Raw genomic sequence first — 10,516 nt, 5'->3', positions numbered from 1 at the left:
AAGCATAATATCATTAGCATCAATAGTAGTGAGTGAGAATTTGTTTAAAAAATCCTGCATCGAATAACCAGATGCACGGCATGCTAAATATAGGAAACAGTAATGTCCACAAAATTGAGATAAATCACCTTGAATACGTCTATTATTCCATGTATAATACAGACAGTTTCGTTTTAAAAACCTTATATGATGTTGTATATAGGGAGGTATACCATAGCTATCGAAATACTCTCCCACACACATATTAGATATATAAACAGCAACCCAATGTTCACCAGGTTTATCACTAGAATCAGTGTTTATAATTATGGCGGCTGGAAATGTATGAATAAACAAAGGTAACTCATCAGCAGCATATACACCAATAAAATGATCTTTAGGCAAATTTTGTTGTAATGCTTCATAAAGCTCAATTGTATTTAATATTTTCTTTAATTAATATATATTTTTCTCTGAAAATCAATTTCTAATTCTGAAGAGAATTCACCATAAATAATTGTTGTTACAGGAGATGGCAGTGCTTCTTTAAAATGAACCTCTAAACGTACACTTCCTTGCCGTTGCGGACTAGTATGAAATGCAGCACTTGCGCTTGAATCAGGAGTTAAATCAAACACCAGTAGAGTATAACCATTAGGATATTCAGCAAGTGAAATATCATTACCTTGATTAGAATAATAAATACCTGAACCTGTAAATAACGTAGAATATGCTTGTACATATAGCTTATTATTAAAATCTGGCTGTAAAGGTTTGAAGGGTATTGGATTTCCATCAACATACAATGTAAAAAATGACATACTAAAATGTTGAAAATTGAATGGATTTGTTTGATAATTACCATTAAAAGCAGTATTAGTAACAAAACCAATAATAATACGTTTAGGCACTAGGCCTGAAAATAGATCTGGAAGTGTACTATCCATAATTCCTTGTGGCAGAGTTTCAGTCTTCACTTGCACTTTTGTTATAGGATATTTTACTCTAAATTTAGGATTTTGTAATACTTTATTTTGTGCTATTTTAACTGCTGGTGATACATCAACCTTTTTCACAAGCAATGTTGCATCTGTAATTACAAGTTTTCCATCAGCATCTGCGTCGCCCATTAGACAAAATGTAGGTTTAGCTGGAATTAGTTTAATACGCAATTGTACACCATTCAGTAAAAATTTCTCCTGATTGAAAATATCAGCATGAATATAACCCAATAATTCAAATGACTGACTTAAAGCAGTGAGAAGAAAACGTTGTTTAAATCCTACATTAGCATCGGTCACACTGTCCATATGTCCTGCAGTATCTTTAAACCACATTGATGTTTGAAGATGCGTTGATTTAGCTTCAGTATTATAATTTAGTAGTTTTTCAATATACGATCGATATGGATATGTATGTGAAGAGTAGGAAATAAGTTGATTATTTAAATATAATTGCAATTCACTGAACATTGCATTGAGAAAATCATTTACAGGGCCGATTTTCTTATCGGCAGAAGTTAAATTAGAACCATCTGATTTAGTAATTTTACCTTTAACATATAACATTGTGTGCGGTAAGTCAATATAGTCATCCCCATGACCGGGGACTACAAATTCTATTGGTGCATTATCAGCTATTGAAGCCACAGGTTTATATGGAACTATTTTATTACCTATAATACTGGTTTGAATGGGTAAACCAGCAAATAAATCTAATTCTGATTTCATACACTCATACTGCATTTTTGTCTTTTTTCTTACTATTAATATTCACACATGGTAAAATTTACAATACCATATTACGTCTACGAAAATGTGCCATACACTGCCATATTGGAAAGGAAGTGGATTACCTGTACTATCTCTTAAATCAATAATAATTTGATCAAATTGTTTACGTTGCACAGTGACATAATGAGGATTATCAAAAATATGTACATTATTAATACCATGCTCTGTAATATTTGTATTTATAATACGTAACAACGGAGCTACGGTGTCACCCACCATTTGTGGTTCTACAATATCACTGTAAATATACATAAGTGTAGGTAGCGCTTTTTGTAAATCAGGTGGATAACGAGCATGATGAACAAGTGCAATATCTTCCTGCTGTATATGATCAAAACCTAGTATTCGGGCTAGTTCAGGAGATAGGCGTACTTCTATATGCTTCTCTTGATCTTTTATTACTTTATTAACCTCAATTCGTTTCACTGATGCTTTGACTTTTAATTGTAAATTTAATATATCACTTTTATGATTAATTTGAAATAGAATATCATCAACATGATAATAGTGGCCTGGTAAGATTTGAGTTATGTTCCAGTTTTTTGTATTCATGAGACGGTAATAAATATTATTTGTATATTTGGAAACATTCTGAAATGAACTTGTATAATGCACTTCAACAACAGCTGTTTCCCACACTCCTTTCTCCAGTACAATAGGTTGAAATAATTTAGTAGTATAACAAGCAAGAGTATTTTGAGGAAAATATTTCATAGAACTATTGCTAGGAAGTGTGAGATAAAAACTATCACTTTGCTCCATAATTAATCAATCAAAAATATCTTTGGATCTTTTTATCCGTTTCACACCAGCACCACTAAAATGAACTTTCTTTCTTTTTCTTCTTCTTCCAGATCCTTCCAACACTTGATTTAATTTATTTTGAGCTTTATTTTTTAAATTTGTTTTAGCTTCTTGCCATCGATCATGCAAAGACTCTTCAATAGGTCTATTATTATCTAATACATCTGCTACATTAATTCCTGTACGTATCAATTCTTTACCAACAGTTTTTGCACCTTGTTTTAATAAAGGAAATACAGTACGAAATAAACCTCCTAGAAAACTACCAATGCCATAACCTTCTTGATATGGTGCACCTCTATACACGTTATAATCACTTCCTGCTTGATGTATGTAGTAATTGAGGTAGGGCTCATTCATCTTTCTTTCTTTCTTTCTATATACTTAAAAATATCAATAGATAACAATAGAATATTATTATTATTATTGCTTATAAGTACACCATTTGCGTTTACGGGGTGGAGGACCATCTTCTTCTTCGTCTTCTTCGTCTTCTGTTAGTTTTCTAATATAATCTATTCGTTGAGGATTACCAATGTACTCTAATGGTATATTGGCTTTTGCTAATAATGTAGCAAAAGGTTTCCAGCCGGCAACTGAAATATTTTTCTTACGACATCTAACAAAATCGGATATCAAATCCACTATATTTGCACCTGGAATTAATTTATTATTAATATTCACATTTCCATTATCGTCCCATTGAATATTTGGATTTTGTTTCAATTTACGTAATAAAGGTATCGCTTTACGTTTACAAATTTCAGGGAGAGTAGATATTATTTCATCATCCTCCTCCTCCTCGTCCTCCTGTTCTTCTTCCTCCGTAGTAGTTGTTGCTGTTGTTGTAACTGCTGCCGGTTTTTGAATTATATTTAAATATTTTTGTAAGACTTCTCTATATTTTGTCCATTTTTCTTCTACATTTAAACTTTTATTATTTAAAATTTCTTTCATTTCATCATCAAGATTAAATATCGTTTGATAATGATGTAATTTTTCTGGTGTGATTAAAATAAGTTTTTGTGCGTTTTGCATAATTATTTAATTAAACTAGATAGTATACCTCCAATAATAGGTGCAAGCAAAGCAGTAAGAAAACCACCTTTTTGTATAATTATTCGTTTTTTCTTTTGTTTTAATGACGGACCTTTTTTCACCAAATATCTCAGTTCCTTTTTATATTTTTTTAGTTTATTTATCTCTGTTTTATTTAATGGAACATTTCCCTGTAATACGTTATAGGAACATTCACAAATAGAGCGAATTAAATCAGGATCTGCATTTTGTAAAATTGCCTTACGTGCTTTCGGTTTTGACTTTGCTAAAAGTTTTAACATATGTGCATTTTCCTTACTAATCATTTTTACGGCTATTAAAGCACAAATAGTTGTTAGAATATAAACCATATTACAATTATTATTTTTTTACAGGTACATAAACATAATTAAAAGAATCTGTTGGAAAGATATTTGTTCGAACTCGCTGCTCATCAGGAGTATTTTGTTTTAAATCAAAGAGTAAATAACCATGTGCAATTCGAGTTGCATCTTGATATGCTTCTTGAATAAATTTTGTATTACCTGGATACAATTGTCGTGCGAGATAATTAATTTGAGCTTGGTCTCTAGGATTTTTAAAACAAACAATATAATGACAATTTAACGAAATATCCCGCATTCCTTTTTGTTGATGGAAAATATTCTGTGTGATAAATATTACACTTATATTTCTATGATGGCTACCCTTAGTAAATATATCTACAATCCGATGGTCACACTCACGCATTAAATCATCTATAATGACAAGATGTGGACCCTCGTGTGCTTGAAATTCATTATTTTGAGGTAAACCTTCTTTAAACGTACAGTTTAAAAGACTATCATACAACGGTTGCCATTCACCATAACACCATACAATATTTTTAAATAACTTACTATAATGGTCAAGAAATGTTTTAACAAAATATGATTTTCCACAACCTGTAGGACCTGCTACCATACATGTAAAAGGAATTTTCCATTCCATCTCTATTACAGATATATTGCATTTATTTTAAATAGCGTTTTTAAATATTTTGCTTTCTTTTCTCCTTTACATAAAAAAACAGCGTTTGTGGAAGAACAAATTTGATTTAATATACTTTTTACTTGTGATACTGATAGACCTCGTGATGATGATGACAATTTAACTAAGCAACGAAAATTTACAGTGTTGGTAGAATTTAAAATATAAAATTCACCTTTTGAAATTATAAAATCTACAAGAAAAACTTGTGACGACATGCTTCACCTATAAATTCTTGACTTCTCTTTTTTTTACAATATAGTATGTTTTAAATCAATCCAAGAATTTTCACTTTTTGGCAGACCTAACCATTTCACATAGGCCTTATTATTTTTCTTTCGCAACACTTTTTCAATTAAATATGTTTTTGGAAATTTCGTTAATTGTAATTCGTGTCCGTAAAATCTTCCCTCAATAGGTTTATTATTTGAGTCTACTAAGTGATATGTCGGAGGATTAGTGAAGAAAACTTTAGCAATTCGAAAAATTTCTGTACTCCAATTGCGTGTAAAACCTCTATCAAAACCAGGACGCTTAAGTTTACTAATTCTTACATATTCACCTATCTTAAATTTACTTTTTCTTTTTATCACAGAAAACTTTTTGCAATAGATGTTTGTCAATAGATGTTTTTCATTTTCTTTTTTAATAGCGTCGATAGGTTTCATTTTAATAGTGGAATGAATAGTATTATTATATTTATGTAGTAATTCCGGCAGAATGCCAATCCATTTATAATTTCCCTGCAGTGTAAATTTTCTCCACATTAAATTACGTAATGATCTATTAAATCTTTCAATAATACTTGCTTTCACATCACTGTACGTGGAATAATGTTTAATGTTATTTTGGTTCATCGCCTTCTGAAACTCTGAGTTATAAAATTCTCGACCCCTGTCAGTTTGTAAAAATTTAGGGCTTTTGTTTGCTTCTCTCAGTACTGTTATAAATGCTTGTGTAATTTCTTTCCCAGTTTTATTTTTCACAGGAATAGCCCAAGCATATTTAGAGAATGTATCTATCACAGTTAATAAATATTTGTAATTTCGATTAATTTTTGCTAGACCTTTCAATTTTCCACTATTCATTTCAACTAAATCAGCTTGCCATAAATCATGAATCCCTTTCGTTATAACAGGTATTCGAGGATAGTTTCGTCTTGCACTTTTATGTAATTCTGCAACTATTTGTTCTCGAACTGATTGTGACATTTTTTTTAATACTAATATATCCAAAAAAAATTATATCGTATTTACAATATACAAATCGTACATTTTACATCTTTATTATTATAATACCCCCAAGGAACAGTGTGTATATTACAATTTAAAATTTTTCTTTTGTCATCATACGGATCTAATGCTAATTTTCTTACCTGATTTGTTGTTAAATTATGGTATTTACTTTTAATTTCAAATTGTGTTTTATAGATCGTTTCGTTTTTAAATATACATGATTTATAATCGTCAAACGTAATTTGTTCTTTAACTATATTTTTCTTGATCCCTTTACATTTTTTCAATTCTTTATTTTCACCAGTTTTTATAGCATAATTTTTTGCTCGTAACCCAACATATTCAATCATAGGAACTCCACCTAATTCGTCTTTCATTTTACCCAAAACGTGTTTATTTTTTGTGCTATATAAAGAATTATTTTCAGGATAATTTGAGTTGTCAAAATACTCATTCATATCTTTTATATCGTTATAAATATTGTTAGTTTTAATTTGGTAAATGAAAGAGTCAGTATCCATATATGTAATTCTAATTTTATCTCCATATCGCGGTTTCATTATATTATAATGGAATTCATACATTGCTAATTTTGATAATTCTAAAACTGTTGCTCCTACGTAAATTGGTTTATTAAGGGTTACCGATTTTTTTACCATATGAAACAATGCCAAATTATCAGCCAATTTTACCCTATTTTCAAACTGATTTTGCGCTACTAATTTTTTACACTTTTTTTCATTGTTAATTAATTTTATATCAATTCGTTTTCGTACATTCTCCACTGTCTTTCCGTATACAGAATTATTTAATAACTTATAGAAATCTTTTTCAAATTCAATTGTAGCATTTGCACGGCGTTGAGTATTTTCTTGAATATAAGATGCAAGCCATTTAGATTGACGAAACCATAATATTTTATGTACTTTTACCAATATTAAACCTTGTTTTAGATAAAATTGTAATACTCTATAATGCAAGATATAATTCGATTTCGATTTAAGTGTCAATAGTAATTTTGAATATTTACCATTCGGTGGAACTTCATTAGTTGGAGCACACGGAAAATCAGAATGGTATTCGTGTAAATAATTTGGATACTCTAAATCCACTTCTAGAAATAATCCCCATTCACTATCCGTGGGCCAATTGATAATTTTATGTTTGTCTTGCCAATTGTCAATTTTATCCTCCCACCGAAAACCACCATATGGTAAATAGTCAATCATTGATAGTCCGTACAGATTGTTCATGTCAATATACAGTAAATAAGATTTTTCTTTTTCCGCATCAAAATCATGTACGTAAGGATTATTAGCTTTGGCATATCTTAACACAGCTTGAGTAATACCTCCGCGAATCGATTTTTCTACAAACATATACATATTGATATCTGATAAAAGTTCAAGTTCAATTTTTGTTCTATATAACATGGCTTGCCATGCCAACCCAGGTGCAGTAAAACAATTAATCGGATCAATACAAAAAGCATTTAAACATGTCTTTCTAAAATTCTCCAACACATCTGCTGTGAGAAGTACATCACATTTTAAATATAGATCGTGGTAGTCCCCTAAATTTTGACATTTAAACACACGCCAAATCAGTTTTGCATATTGATAATCAGTCTCGGAAATTTGTGTTCCATTCAATTTGCTACTAAACGCCTCTCTTCCAGGAAATTCAGTTTCTTTAAATGTATCTAAATTTGTTATGTATTCATAAAAATAAATTCCCTTACGAAGAATTAAAGGAAACTTTTCATCAGAAAAATATTGCTTTGTATAGACAAATTGCTCAGGTTTTAATTTTGACACCAAATTTTCGAGACTATACGGTAGGAATTTAAATAAGTCTACAAAACGTAACTCGATAGGTCTACCATTAAAATTAAAGTGCTTAGAGAATGTTATGTATTTCTCAGTGCTTTCAGCAATTACAAAAATATTTCCAGGGGTGCAACCTAATTCTTTCACAAATAAATGTGCATCATACCCAGACAAATTATGGAAGAAGACAGGGATAAAATTACTTTGACGCTTAATTTGTAAATTACACTTGTTGCATACCGTGGCGATATATTGACCAGTTAAATGGTTATGATGTTTAACTTTTCTATTGTTACTCGTATATTTACTATCACAAACTGAGCATTCAGTGGATAGGTTAAACTCCTGTAACTGAGAACTATTTAGTGGTATTAATGGTTTTTGTTGATCCAATATGTTTATGATTTTTCTTAATTCATTCTCCATAGCAGACATAAACTTCATCGATACATTTTCTCCCCGATAAATAACTAAATCTGATTTCATATAGTTGTTACTCCAACATACAATATAACCAAAACTGCATGGTATATGTTGGTGAATTTGTACTGTATGAGATCCAATTTGTTTATTTATAGGTTTTAATAAACTTTCCATATCTGCAATTATTATCACATCATTCTGTAATAACAATTTCAATTTTCGAAATTTTAAAACTTCTCCTTGTTTCGGCATGTTAATTTTGGTTGGAGTGTGTTCTTTACATAATTTGTCATGTTCATCTAATTTTGATTTGTTATAAAAAGATATTAAACATCGTCTACAAATAAATGTTTGATGACTACCTAACTGATGTCTGACTAAACCATTTAAATTTGTAATTAAACAATAATGAGAGTTTAAATATAATAAATCAATATGTTTAAATACAGCTGTGTTTTCGCTTATATGTAACGGGAAAATAGTTTAATGATCATAGTTAATGCCATATATATTAATGGAAATTTGTTCCTTAGGAAATACGGAATTATACATATGTTCAAATTTGCTTATGTGTTCTACTTCGACGGGAAACTGTATATTGGTTTTTTCAAATAATGGTAATAAAGTATTACTATATTGTATGTAATTATTCACACGATTTGTATTTTCTTTTACTGGATATAAAGCAGCTAGAATACTATACATAAAACTTCTATTATCGTTATTTTGAATATTTAAAACACATTTTGTGGATAAAATCCATTGAGGCAATTTTACATAAGTTTTCTCTTTATGACTCTTCAATAACGCATTGATATTTTTTATAAGACAATAATGACTGTTGCAATTTTCTTCACAATACAGTAAATCAATATGTTTACCTACAGCTGTGTTTTCGCTTATATGTAACGGGAAAATAGTTTCATGATCATAGTTAATGCCATATATATTAATGGAAATTTGTTCCTTTGGAAATACGGAATTATACATATGTTCAAATTTGCATATGTGTGCTATTTCGACTGGAAATTGTATATTGGTTTTTCAAATAATGGTAATAAAGTATTACTATATTGTATGTAATTATTCACACGATTTGGATGTTCTTTTACTGGATGCAACGCAGCTAGAATGCAGTACATAAAACATCTATTATCATTATTTTGAATATTTAAAACACATTTCTTTTTGCATAAAATCCATTGAGGTAATTTTATAAAAGAAGAAGCGGAAAGCGGATCATATTTACTGATTTTAATTTCTAAGTGATGCTTTGGTTCAGAACATAAAGACCACCCTGATTTCTTAATTGCCCTATTTTCTTGTTCAACTAAAATTTTATTAAATAGTTTTTCAATTATAGAATTCAAATCTGTACTCGGCAAAATAATTTCGTTACCACTATTTACAAAGAATCTACATGTTTCTAAATCTACTGGTTTTACAAAAGTTGTACCCAAAGAAAAATTTACTTTAAACGATGTCTTAGTTTGTTCTTGTTGTAATATATCTAAACAGTCTTTTCTTTTATTCTTTAAAAAAACATCCACTATCCTCATTTAATTCAGTATCACATTTTAAAATAAATTTCTTTTAAATTATTATTAAATAGAGTATCAAAATTAATAGTATTTGATTTAACCTTTTTTGTTGCCATTTTTTTTAAACTAACTCCTCAAAGTTACTATAATAATTTTAAACTGAGTTTTTATAATATATTATTATTATTATTATAAAATGTCTTACTTACAAAAGAAAACAAAACCACACTATTAATAAACCACACTAATAATATAAACGCACACACAAAAAATATCTGAACTTTACGCTTCGGATGGTGAACAGGAAGTGATTACAAAAAAACATGTCGGTCAGTCTTTTATACCTGTCTGACCGCATTGCGCAATAGTATGAGCCATCCTCGGGAATTCCCCCTTTTTTTTATACCTTTGTGATTGATTACATTACGTTCAGGGATTCCTATCGTTGAATGACAAGTTATTGTCTGTTAAAGAGAAAACTAGGTCAATGTTTTTTCAAATCCGGATGAATGACGTAATGAGAATTATCTACATATGGCGGAAGTTATTATGTAACTGATAACAAAACACGGAAGTTTCGCATTCTTAAAATAATCTCTGCTATGTTCAAATATAGGTTAGAACAAGTTCACTCCTTAAAAGAATCTTTGCTATAGAGGTCGAATGTATTATCTGTTATGTTCAAATAATGGTTGAAAAATGAGAACGAGTACACCCTCCCTCCGTAGTCTTATGTCTGCTATGTGTTGTTGGAAAATAAGCCATGTTCTTTTATTAGCTGTGTTATGTATTATCTGTTCTGCTGTATGTTCATAGTCTCATTGTATTCTATGCTATGTTAAAAT

The sequence above is a fragment of the Thermobia domestica genome, chromosome 7 (genome assembly GCF_964235325.1).
Source record: "Thermobia domestica chromosome 7, izTheDome1.hap1.1, whole genome shotgun sequence".
Classification (NCBI taxonomy): Eukaryota; Metazoa; Arthropoda; class Insecta; order Zygentoma; family Lepismatidae; genus Thermobia; species Thermobia domestica.
Note: the sequence above shows the minus strand (reverse complement) of the source record.